Genomic DNA, 13,465 nt, shown 5'->3' on the forward strand with positions numbered 1-13,465 from the left:
TTTATAGGCCCACTTTGAACTGTACAGCTCCGCGAGTGCGGAGATTTTGTGCTTCACAGCTCCGCGAGTGCGGAGCTTCGGATTCCAGCTCACCAAATGAATTAAACGTGGGCTGCTTTGATTAAAATAATATATAATATATATAATTAATTATATATAATATTATATTCTTGTGCATAGTTGCCTTGTAATTTTAGCTCCGTTGAGTCGCGCGTTGATAGTTGGTTCATGTCTCGGTTCCGGATTTTCGAACACCTTTTCGTATAATTTAATATCTTGTACTGTGCATTTTACGGCTTGTACTCTTGTAATTTCTAGACGTTTCTCATCAATAATTTGAACCACTTGGATTGTACTTTGTACTTTTTAGCTTTTTGGTCATTTGCGTCTTCAAATCATCATTTGCGTCTTCAATCTTCGCACTTATTTATTTAAACGAATATTACTTGGAAATAGAAAAATTGCAACTAAAAACTTTACTTATTGGAAGGATATTGCCCCTAAATATATGTTCATTTGGAACACTATCAAATATCCTCACACTTGAACGTTGCTTATCCTCAAGCAATACAGAACTTGAAATTAAATCACACTTCACTCGAATCACACTTTTTTTTTATTCTCACACTTTGTACATCAGTGATTTTGATACGGCGGTATAAACAATGATAGTAACATTGTGGTTTACAGCCCCACATGACTATGAAAATTTAGATCCTTTAAGGAAATTGGATCTTTATGAAAACATTTGATCTTTTGAAAATTCATTCTAGATTTTACCCTAGATAAGTTTTCCGGAATAACCCTTCATCGGTGTTTGCAAAATGTTTTTGTGGGTTGCATGGGTTTTAGATTTGAAAATTTTAGCTCAAAACTTATGGTTTTGTGTCACCCACTTGCTAACCTTGTATTAGGAAAGTAACACGTCCAGTTTACTTGTTCCGTATATTACCTTTTGGTAAACTACCGTCCGGTTGTAAAGGAAAGCGTTGAACAAGCAACTGTTAAGGCAATGTCTAATGACATGCAAATATTCATGGTCCACAACGTGTTGGATGCAATTACTATCCTTTGTAGGAGCAATAGCAAAGATCATCCTATAGTTTTTCGGTCTGGCACAAGGTCCTGTCTTCGACCATGCTATGCAACCACCGTTCTTACGATTGACACCTGATTTGGTTCAGGTGACCTAATGAATTCCAGGTGAATTCTTAGGATTTTACGTTCAATGGTAATGAACGCATTGAAAATAGGGTTTTCAGAAAACAAATCGGTTTTAATTTGATCTAAATATTTTCTCGTTCAAGCTCGAGTTTAGATATCATTGAATTCCATGAGTTTGAATTCTCAATCTTTAAGGTCAATCTCAAGGATTGAGTAATATCAGTCTTAAAAGCTGATTTTTAATCTTTAAGGAGATTATCCTTTCTGGGAGTCTGATTCATTAGTCTTATCAAGCTAATTTGCACGGCGCCCTCCCCATTTTATGAGACAGATCCTCTCATGGTTAGGATAAGTCTGACCACTTGACAACCCTGTTTGATGCTGAGGTCCGTGGATTTCCTGCTGATTTTAGAGATGACTTTTCTAGATTTTTCGTCAACCTACAGCTGGTCTGGATGACAACTTCCTGACCTAAATCAAGAAGCGCGTGTGTTTTTCGGAAGACTTTACTTCCTTTTAATGATGGAATTGATTCATCGTGTAGATCCATCTATTCTTTCAAAGGTATTACAATAAATCGGGTAAAACTGATTAGTTTAGTCCAAAGCAAAAGTACATGTAATAATCTTGTACAAAAATATGTGATATATGTTTTAAAGAACTTGTTAAATTCTTCCCACACTTAGCTTTTATTTTATTCTTTTCTTTGCCTTTTTATTCTCCTTTATTCCATTTTAAATGAATTCAAGCATTTTGGGTTATTTCTCCATTTATGTTCTCGCCGAGGTAACAATAATTTTGGTATTATCACCTAGTTTTATCGTTCATGAATATGTATAAACATGATTTTGAATTCATTTAGTTGAAATTTTTTTTCAAATTTTCACAAAATTTGGCAATTAAACCAAGTGTAAACCCGAGAGAATTTATAACACTTCCCCACACTTGAGATCATGCAATGCCCTCATTTGCATGAAATCAGACTATAATTATAAATTCATGAGGGTGATTAGTGTAGAAAAGTGATTAAAATACCGAATTTGTAAACATATTATTTTATATCACATTTGATATTTTGCATCTTGTCGTTAAAATTAGTAGCTTTTGCTGAACTTAATGCCAATATTTGAAAGTGCGATGTTTTACCCTGTTTTGTACATAAGATAAACTACAAATATATATATATATATATATATATATATATATATATATATATATACATATATTTTTTTTATATAAAACCTTTATTTATTAAAACAATTTAAATGAATAATTTTTTTAAAATTTTGTTTCCTTTTACTTCAGGTAGTTCGGTACGTTTACCTAGTCCGTCCCTCGACAAAATTTAAAATTTGTCGTTTTTAAAGTGATTGTTTTAAAAGCAAAGTTTTTTGAGTTTTTTTTTAAATTTTTTTGGTATACTTTAGATCAATAATATTAAAAATAATGATAACAAAATTTTTTGCCCCGCCCTCGGGTAAGGCAATTTCGGTTCCATGACCTAGTCTTTAACTTACGACGAATTTTAGAAATCAATTTTTAAACTTAATGAAATAAAGTAAATTTTGTTTTTAAAATCACACAAAACTTAAATTTAAAAATGCATATAAATTTCATATAAAACCTATAAAAAAAATTCAGAATGGGAGGAGAAAACTAGTTCTTTAGTGTTTGCTAGTGGAAAAGATCAATCGGATTCCATTCTCGGAAACTACACGAGAACAGAACAACTAACTCTAGACAGTATTTTCTTTTTAGAACATTTGAATCTCCCCACACTTAGGTAGCTGTGGTGTCGAAATTGTGATTAACTTCATTGTCAATTTCTTTTGGACCATAATCAACTTGTATATCTGTGACTTTTGCTTTAAGCCATTGGTCGAATTCCTGTGTAATATCCACAAATTCAACTAGTTTTGCCTTTTCTTTAGATTATAGATTGGATACTAACCGGTTACATAACTTAAAGTTCCCCTTGGTTCTAGCATCTCGAATCCGTTTAATAAGTTTCTTCATTGAACTGTTAATAACGAGATCATTTAATTTCGTATCAACAACGGGGTTCTTTGTTATCAAGTCATCATTAGGTGTCACTTCATCTTCCCCACACTTAGGCATTTTATTATTGTTAAGCACTACCATTGGAGTTGGTAAAACAATATGCTTCTCATCGATCATTTTTATGGGTTCAACGGTTTTGGTTGGTGGAGATTTAGACTTTCGACTCATAAAGGTGATCGATTTGTCACCATCACTAAGTGTCATTCTACCCTCTCTTACATTAATGAACGCCTCGGTGAACGTTAAAAATGGTCGACCTAAAATTAGAGGAATGTTTGAGTCCTCTTCTATGTCAATGACAATAAATTCGACTAGAAAGGTTAAATTACCTACTTGAACGGGTAAGTTGTCAGCAATTCCAACTGGGTGCTTAATTGTTTGATTAAAGAGTCTAACCCTCATTTTCATTGGACTTAACTCACCTACTCCTAATCTCTTATATAATAAAAGAGGCATAACACTCACACCTAAATCTGCTAGTGCATCATACATGACACAATCACTAAGTAGACAAGGAACAATAAATTCACCCGGATCACCCAACCTGGGTGGAGGTTTTGGTGGAACTGTCTTCACCGGGTTTACTTTTACGGTTTTTGTTTCTTATACCTTCTTATTCTAATTCTTTTTTCCAAAGGTATCATAAACTTTATTACCTATCACTTGCTCATACTCAACTCCTTTTTTTGGAAACGGGATGGGTGGTCTGTATGGTGTCACCACTGGCTTTACATACTCGGGTGGTGGTGGTGTTGTAACTTCTTCATTGTTACTCACATCTAAAACCTTCCCATCTTCTGATGCTGGTTTTTCAGAATTCGTTGATACCATATTAACATTCTCATTCCGAGGATTTACTTCAGTATCAATCGGTAGCTTTTCTTGTTCCCTCTTACTCATTAAGCTAGCAAGAGTACCTACATGTTTTTCTAGATTCAAAATGGAAGCTTGTTGAGTTCTTAATGACTGATCAAACCTCTCATTTGTCCGGGTTTGAGATGTAATGAATTGTGTTTGAGATTCCATTAGCTTTGCCATCATTTCTTCTAGATTTGAATTTTTCTCTTCAGTTTTTTGTGATGATTTATACAAGCCAGGTCTTTGTTGATTGAAAGTGTTGTTTTGAGTTGGTTAGTTAGTCGGACCTTGTTGGTTGTACGATTTATTATTGGGTCCCTTTGGATTGTAAAGAATATTTTGATTTCGATTAAAGTTTGGCCTTGGCAGTTGATAATTATTCTGATAATTATTTCCCGTCCTTTGGTTCATGTAGGAAACATTCTCTCGTTGTTCTATCGTTTGCTCAATGTGACAATGTTTCGTTAAGTGTGGTCCACCGCATTGCTCACAACTGATTCGTATTGCGTGAATATCTTTAGTCATCTTTTCCATTCGTCTCTCGAAAGCATCTATTTTTGCGGAAATGGAATCAAAGTCATGGTTAGAAACGGCTCTAGCCACTTTAGATGAACGAAAGAAATCCTTTTCTTGATGCCACTCATGCGAGTGGGATGCTGTGTTATCAATGATTTTGTGAGCTTCGATTGCAGTTTTCTTCATAATGGAACCACCAGCTGCTGTGTCGATGTCTTTTCGTATAGCAACGTCGACACCTTGATAGAATATTTGTACTATTTGATAGGTGTCTAAACAGTGTTGAGGACATCCTCTCAACAACTTTCCGAATCTTGTCCACGCCTCATATAATGTTTCATTTGGCTTTTGCGCGAACGTAACAATTTCTCCTTGAAGTCTCACGCCTTTAGATGCCGGAAAGAATCTTTTAAGAAATTTTTCAACTAAAACATCCCATGTGTCAATCGCTCCTTCGGGTAACGATTCTAACCAATCTTTGGCTTCTCCCTTTAAAGTCCAGGGAAACAACATGAGATAGATCTGTTCATCCTCAACTTCTCTGATTTTGAATAGAGTACAGATCCTATTAAAGGTTCGATGATGTTCGTTTGGATCTTCTTTTGGCGTACCACTATATTGGCACTGATTAGTTACCATGTATAGGATTTGTCCTTTGATTTCGTAATCTGGTGCATTAATGTCTGGTCGCGTAATGGCATGTCCTTGGCCAGTGCGTGTAGCTCTCATTCGATCTTCCATACTTAGAGGTTTCATTATTTCCATATTTGAAATTGTTGAATCCGAATCACTAGAAGATTCTGATTTAACGGTTTGTGGTTCAGGAGGAATGATTATTGATTCTGGATCTTGGAATTGTCCTTTAATATCCTCCGGGTTCTCAATTGTGAAATCGGGTTCAAAAGATGTATTATCGGAAATTTGAGTTGGAGTACTTGTTCGACTAGATGATGATTCTAAAGAAAAATCAACGGCGACAATATTGGCTAGATGTCTTGATCGAGTTACAGGTGGTGAACGTATGAAAGGTGGTGAACATTTTGCTCGGTGCATTCACTGAATATCCTATTAGTTATAAAAATAAAAATTATGTAAGTTATCAAATTAATAGACTTTTCTGATTTTGCCCCCACATTTCGAATAGCCAATAGATGCAGCAGGTAGCCAGGACCCTTTAAATCGGAAGCCCACAAATCGCCACTAACAAATCCAACTATTACTACGAACCAGAAAATTTTGGATGTCTATGAATTTAACCGCTTAAAATAATTTTTCGTCGAAATTTAAAGAAAATAAAGAAAATTCTATGTCCTAAAAACTAGAGCGTAGAAATGAAAAAGAAAAAGCGCGTCGAAAAATAAGAAGTCGAAAAATAAGCGTCGAAAAACAAAAAGTCGAAAATTAATAATAAGAAAGTAGAGCGTCGAAACTTAAAAGTCTAAAAACTAAATATTAAAACTTGCGTCTAAAGGTATTAAAGCTTAAAGGAATTCTAAACGAAAAACAGCAATTACTTAAAAGGCACTAAAATCTATTAAATATTAAAGCGATAAGCGACGTCGTAAAATTCTAAAGCGCCTAAATCTTAATATAAAGAAAAAGCACTTAAGGGATTTTACGGCAAAGCCTAAAAACTAGAAATATAAAAATAACTACGGCACAAACTAAGTTTAAAACTAATTACAAACAATAAATATACAAATTACGAATTAAATGATAAAAAATATACAATTTATAAAAAGAAAATAAAAAAAATGATAAAATTATTTAGTTTTATAAAAATATTATTTTTGTATTATTATTTTATAAAAGTATTAATTTTATAATCAATAAAACTAATTAAAACTTAAAAATACAAATTTAATTAAAACTAAAACTAATTAATATTTAATTAAACCCTAATTATAAATAATAATAATTAAATTATAACCCTAATTTCGTAATAAATGCAGGCTGAGTGTTTGACCTGTCAGACGGCTCCGCGAGTGCGGTGCCACGTGCCAGAAAAGCTCCGCGAGTGCGGAGTTACGGAGTCTCAGATTGATGCAGGCCAAAATATGCAGGTTCAGAGAATTTTTTTTTTAACTCTATTTCTGATTTTAATATATTTAAAATATAATTTAAATAAAACTTATATTTTAAAAATTACTTATTAGTTTTATAACTAAAAAAAATTACACTTTTTAATTTCGTACTTAAAAATATAGATATATATTTTTCTTATTTATGTTTTTATATTTTTTTAAAAACTTATATATTTTTACAAAAATAGCTTAAAAACTTATTTATTTTTTTTTATTTGTTTTTTTTATATATAGCGTTTCGCTTTTTGTTCCCGGCAGCGGTGCCAAAAACTTGATGTTATGCGAGCTGTATACGAAATACTACTATTTTTTACTACAAAATACTATTAAATACGATACAATTTTACACATGTTATTTATTTATTTATAGAATGGATATACCTAAACCTTGCTACAACACTATCGGCAGTGTACCTAATCGTAGAGTAGTGTAGTTTTTAGTAAGTCCGGTTCGTTCCACAGGGACCTAGCGATTACGTACTATATTTTTAATAACTATATTTGTATAAAATATATATAATTATATATAGTAATATTATTATAAAAGGGGGGTTTTTACCGTTTAACGACCGGTTTGTCGATTTTATATTTTAAGCGTAAAGATAAATGACGATAATATAAATGACAGAATTTAAATTGCGATAAAGTAAATTGCAGTAATTAAAATGACAGTAAATAAAGGTACGATGAAATATGAAATAAAAGTATTATGCTTATTTAAACTTCCGTAATCATGATGTTTGACGTTTTGATTTTAATTTATTTATCTGGGTTAATTGTCCTTTGTCCTGGTTTATTTGATACCTATCTTGTTTTTGTCCATAATAGTCCATCGGTCATAATTATAAAATGCTCGTCAAATTAACCTTATTCCCGAAGTCAAATATCCCAACTAATTAGGAATTCGAACTGTAACAAGGTTTTAATACTTTGTTAATAATTACACCAGGTTATCAACTGTGTAATCCAAGGTTTTAATACTTTTGTTAACAATTACACCAATTATCCTTGTATGTAATCCACCCCTGTTTTAATTAGTCCATGATACATTAATTTATTCACTTGGCCATAATGAATAATCAATTACCCAATCCAATTGATTAATTAAATGATTGTAAACGATGTCGTATAAACGTCACTAAATAGGACATTCGTAATCATTTTAATAATTATTAGATTAACTAATTTGAAGATAGGTTCGACAGGTTCCAATGAGTTGTCGCTCAATTAGACAATACACCCCATCTATTAATAGTCATAGTCCAATGTCCACAAGTGTCGGCCTTTTGTCCAAACCCGAATTATGGTACAAAATCCAATAACCCCATCTAAAATACTTAGTCTAACATCACGATTACTTCGGCTCAAATAAGCATAATAATAACTTAGTTACGATACATTAATTTAAAAAGGAAGAACATAGCTTACAGTGATTATTTATCGCGTAGCGTTACACGGACAGAGTTCCGACTTTAAAACCCGTAAAACATTCTTACAATAACCTTATTATTATTAACTTTAAATTAAAAGTAAAATTATAAAATATAAATATAAATATATCGTAGATAGATAGATAGGAAAAGGTGTAAGGAAATCGATCAGAATGCGCGGCCTTTTATAGGCCCACTTTGAACTGTACAGCTCCGCGAGTGCGGAGATTTTGTGCTTCACAGCTCCGCGAGTGCGGAGCTTCGGATTCCAGCTCACCAAATGAATTAAACGTAGGCTGCTTTGATTAAAATAATATATATATATATATATATATATATATATATATATATAAATAATATTATATTCTTGTGCATAGTTGACTTGTAATTTTAGCTCCGTTGAGTCGCGCGTTGATAGTTGGTTCATGTCTCGGTTCCGAATTTTCGAACGCTTTTTCGTATAATTTAATATCTTGTACTTTGCGTTTTGCGGCTTGTACTCTTGTAATTTCTAAACATTTCTCATCAATAATTTGAACCACTTGGATTGTACTTTGTACTTTTTAGCTTTTTGGTCATTTGCGTCTTCAAATCGTCATTTGCGTCTTCAATCTTTGCACTTATTTATTTAAACGAATATTACTTGGAAATAGAACAATTGCAACTAAAAACTTTACATATTGGAAGGATATTGCGCCTAAATATATGTTCATTTGGAACACTATCAGATAGTAAATGTGTTGGGATTTAACAAGTTCCATTATTCTTAAAACCATTTAGGAATCTTTCAAAGCGGAAGCAAGTATATTACCATTTTACAACATGTTATACATTAACCTTTTAATGTTAAATCACAAATAGGATCAAGTTGTGAAACATACTTACAAACTAAAAGTGGGTTAAGAGTTTTTACCTCTTCAAGCTTGTTGAGGGTTACTTCAAAGATGATGAAGAAGATAAAGATGAATGGAGCTTCAAAATGATGAAACCTCAAGGAGAAATACCCCAAGCTAACCACCAACACCTTGTGCTTTGGTTAGGATTTATTCAACACTTGAAATGAGCTTGGAAAAAAAAAATTAGAACTCCCTTTCACCTCTTGGAAGGTCACGGCCAGCAGAAAAAAAAGGGGAGGGAGTGCAGAATTTTTTAGCTAGTATTTGATGTGTGTTTGCATGTGTTGTGGTCTCCAACCATGCCTTGGTTAATATGCCTCTTGAAATGGAAATAACCAAGTAAAAAGCAAGTCAAATGGCATGCTTACTCCTCTACCAAAGCCACTTCCATGTGTTTAAATAAAATAGTTTTATAAAACTAGATTTTATAAACAAAACTAGTTTTTATAAATACATTTTATAAACTTGCATATTAATTATGTACATTTTATATAAAACCAATTATAAAAATGTAACATAATATTATTAATTATTTAACCTATAAATAATTAAATCCATATTATATAAATTATTCCATAATATATATATATATATATATATATATATATATATATATATATATATATATATATATATATATATATATATATATATATATATATATATACACATCAAGTAATATTTCAGAAAACCATTTTTCTTAAAGATCAAGTGTTGCGTATTTAATCAATGATCCAATCGTTAAGATTAAATACTTATAAGGTGTTGGTAAGCTTGTTATTGGGTATGACCCGACTTGGATCATAACACATTAGCCACATTAATTTAATATGTCTCTCGGGCATACGAAATTCCTTCAATCTCCCACTTGCACGAGAAACATAAGAAATTAATGCAAGTGATGGATACCACCTAACGACCGTCCATCACCCCCAATATGTTATGACTTTGTGCCATTCAATAACATCATCCCTTTCGAGTTCCCATCTTGAATATGAATAGGTGAATCTTTCATTCTATCCTTTCGTCCTAGATGTCATGTTAAATCCAAGAGACACAGAGTGATCACTCTCTTCTAGATTTAACTTTATCAGGCCTTAGACATCTAACTCTCAACGAATAAGAGGGACAAATTCCATCTTGATTACATACGTCCTAGATATATACTTTGTATTACACCTGAGCTCTTCCTTATGAACTACCATATTTCAGAATAGTGAAGGAAAGAATCAAGGCATAATACTTAGTGAATATCTGAACCCAATATGTATCTCAGGTCAGAGGATACAATGATATTCGCCTTTACTCAAGATTACATGTGATCAACCACAAAGGCTCCATTTAGTAAATCTTGAGGGTGGGTCTTCCAATATTTGTATCCTACAAATATCTATGAACCTTGGTTGCAACCTTGCCCCACATTCATCCCGTGAATGTATACCAATCCAAGTTCATAATAGTCTAAACCTCACACTTGTTCCCACAAATGTAATCGACTACGGAATTTAGAATAATTACTTATTCATGGATAAAATACGCAAAATAGGAACATGACTCAAGATTAATAAATTAATACCAAAATTATATTAATGAGTTTGAACAATTTCATTCCGTTACAATACTTAAAACAGATCATGACCAATCACTAGAATATCGAAGCCCTAATGCACAAACATGTCCTGCATGTTTTGCTCCATGTAAGAGCTTCGTGAGAGGATCCGCTATATTAAGATCTGTGTGAACTTTGCGAATACATATCTTTCCCTTTTAAACTTCATCCCTTATGTAGTTGAATCTCCGCTCAATGTGACGGGTCTTTTGGTGAGCACGAGGTTCCTTGATTTGAGCAATCGCACCCTCGTTGTCACAAAAGATCTCAAGAGGGTCCTGAATTGAAGGAACTACTCCTAAGTCGTCGATGAATTTCTTCATCCATGCAGCTTCCTGAGCTGCTAATGAGGTGGCAATGTACTCTGACTCGGTAGTGGATAATGCAACAACATCCTGTTTTGAACTCTTCCAAGATACCGCACCTCCATTTAATGTGAAGACATAATCGGATTGTGATCGAGAATCATCTCGATCAGTTTGGAAACTCGCGTCTACGTAACCTTTTACAGCGAGTTCCTCCTCACCAGACCCGTATATAAGAAACATATCCTTAGTCCTCCTAAGGTATTTCAATATACTTTTGACCGCAATCTAATGACTGTTTCCTGGGTTATTCTGGTATCTACTTGTCAAGCTGAGAGCGCATGACACATCCGGTCTAGTGCATATCATTGCATACATGATTGACCCAATAGCAGATGCGTACGGGACTTTCTTCATTTTCTCTTGTTCATCTTTCGTGGTAGGACACTGAGATGAACTGAGAAGCGTTCCTCTTTGAATAGGTACCAAACCTTTCTTAGAGTTTTCCATCTTGAACCTTTTCAAGATCTTTTCAATGTATGCACTTTGATTTAAACCTATCAGTTTCTTGGATCTATCCCTGTAGATCCCAATCCCCAAAACGTATTGTGCTTCTCCAAGATCCTTAATGGAGAAGCATTTACTTAACCAAGTTTTAACACCTTGCATTACCGGAATATCATTTCCAAATAACAATATATCATCCACATATAGTACAAGGAACATGATTGTGCTCCCACTAGCTTTCTTGTATACACAAGCTTCATCACCATTTTTAATGAAGCCAAATTTCTTGGCCTCCTCATTAAAACGATGATTCCACATTCTAGATGCTTGTTTCAATCCGTAGATTGACTTCTTTAACTTGCATACCTTTTTAGGATATTTCGGTTCAACAAAACCTTCAGGCTGAACCATATACACATCTTCCTCAAGATGTCCATTTAGGAAAGCGGTCTTGACATCCATTTGCCATATTTGATAATCATAATGAGCAGCAATGGCAAGTAATATCCTAATAGACTTTAGCATTGCCACAGGCGAAAAGGTTTCGTCATAGTCAACCCCTTGAGTTTGAGTGAAACCTTTTGCTACAAGTCTAGCTTTATATGTATCCAAGTTTCCATGTATGTCGGTTTTCATTTTGAAAAGCCATTTACAATCAACTAGCCTTGAGCCAGTAGGTTGTGCAACAAGTTCCCAAACTTGGTTGTCATACATGGATTGCATCTCAGCGTTCATGGCTTCCTGCCATTTATCTTTATCAATCCTTGATAAAACATCTTGGTAGTTTATAGGTTCATCTAAATCAACCACATAGCAACCATCCATGAGAAACCCATATCTCTCAGGAGGATTACTAATCCTACCAGATCTACGAACATCTTGTATACTTTGATCATCCATTTGATCATTTTCAATATTTTCATGTTGAGTGCTAGTGTCAACCAATTGTGTATCATCTACTTGATCTTGAACCTCTTCAAGATCTATTTTCCTTTCACTATTACCTTCCATTAGGAACTTAGTTTCAAGGAATTCAGCCTTTCGAGCAACAAATACACTCTGCTCAGAAGGGTCATAGAAATAATATCCCATATTATCCTTGGGATATACTATGAAGATACACTTCGTGGATCGAGCATTCAACTTATTAGGGACGTAACGCTTAGGGTAAGCTTCACATCCCCATACCTTTAAGTATGATAGAGATGGAGGTTTTCCAAACCACGTCTCATGAGGAGTTCATTCCACTTTCTTGGTTGGGGCTATATTTAAAATACGAGCCGCGGAGCATAGACAATAACCCCAAAATGATAGAGGTAACGAGCTTCTAGCCATCATAGATCGAACCATATCCATCAGGGTTCGGTTCCTCCTTTCGGATACTCCATTAAGTTGTGGTGTTCCAGGAGGAGTAAGTTGCGAGATAATCCCACAACTTCTAAGATGATCTTGGAAAGCATCGCTTAGGTATTCACCTCCTCTATCAGTACGAAGTACCTTGATTGTCTTATTGAGTTGATTTTGTACTTCGTTTTGATACTCTTTGAATGCCTCAAAAGTTTCGTCCTTATGTCTTAACAAGTAGACATATCCGAAACGACTGAAGTCATCAATGAAAGTAACGAAGTATCTTTCACCATTTCTAGTTATGGGCTTAAAGGGTCCACATACATCCAAATGTATTAATCCCAATAAGTCTTTAGCCCTTTCATAGGTCCCTTAGAAAGGTGCTTTAGTCATTTTGCCTTGTAAACAAGATTCACATACATCAAACGAGTCTAGTTCATTTGATTTCAAAAGTCCATTCTTTTGAAGTGTATGCATTCGATTCTTGTTTATGTGACCAAGGCGACAATGCCATAAGTAGGAATCACTCAAATCCCTTTTGAGTTTCTTGGTGTTTGCATGGTATATTGAGCTATTGTATGATGTGTCATCATGAACCAATTCATAAATACCATTCACAGGCGAAGCCTTGAAATAGAACACATTATCTAAAGAAACATGGATATCATCATTAATGAAATTAAGATTA

Source organism: Rutidosis leptorrhynchoides, chromosome 10 (assembly GCF_046630445.1).
Source record: "Rutidosis leptorrhynchoides isolate AG116_Rl617_1_P2 chromosome 10, CSIRO_AGI_Rlap_v1, whole genome shotgun sequence".
Taxonomy (NCBI): Eukaryota; Viridiplantae; Streptophyta; class Magnoliopsida; order Asterales; family Asteraceae; genus Rutidosis; species Rutidosis leptorrhynchoides.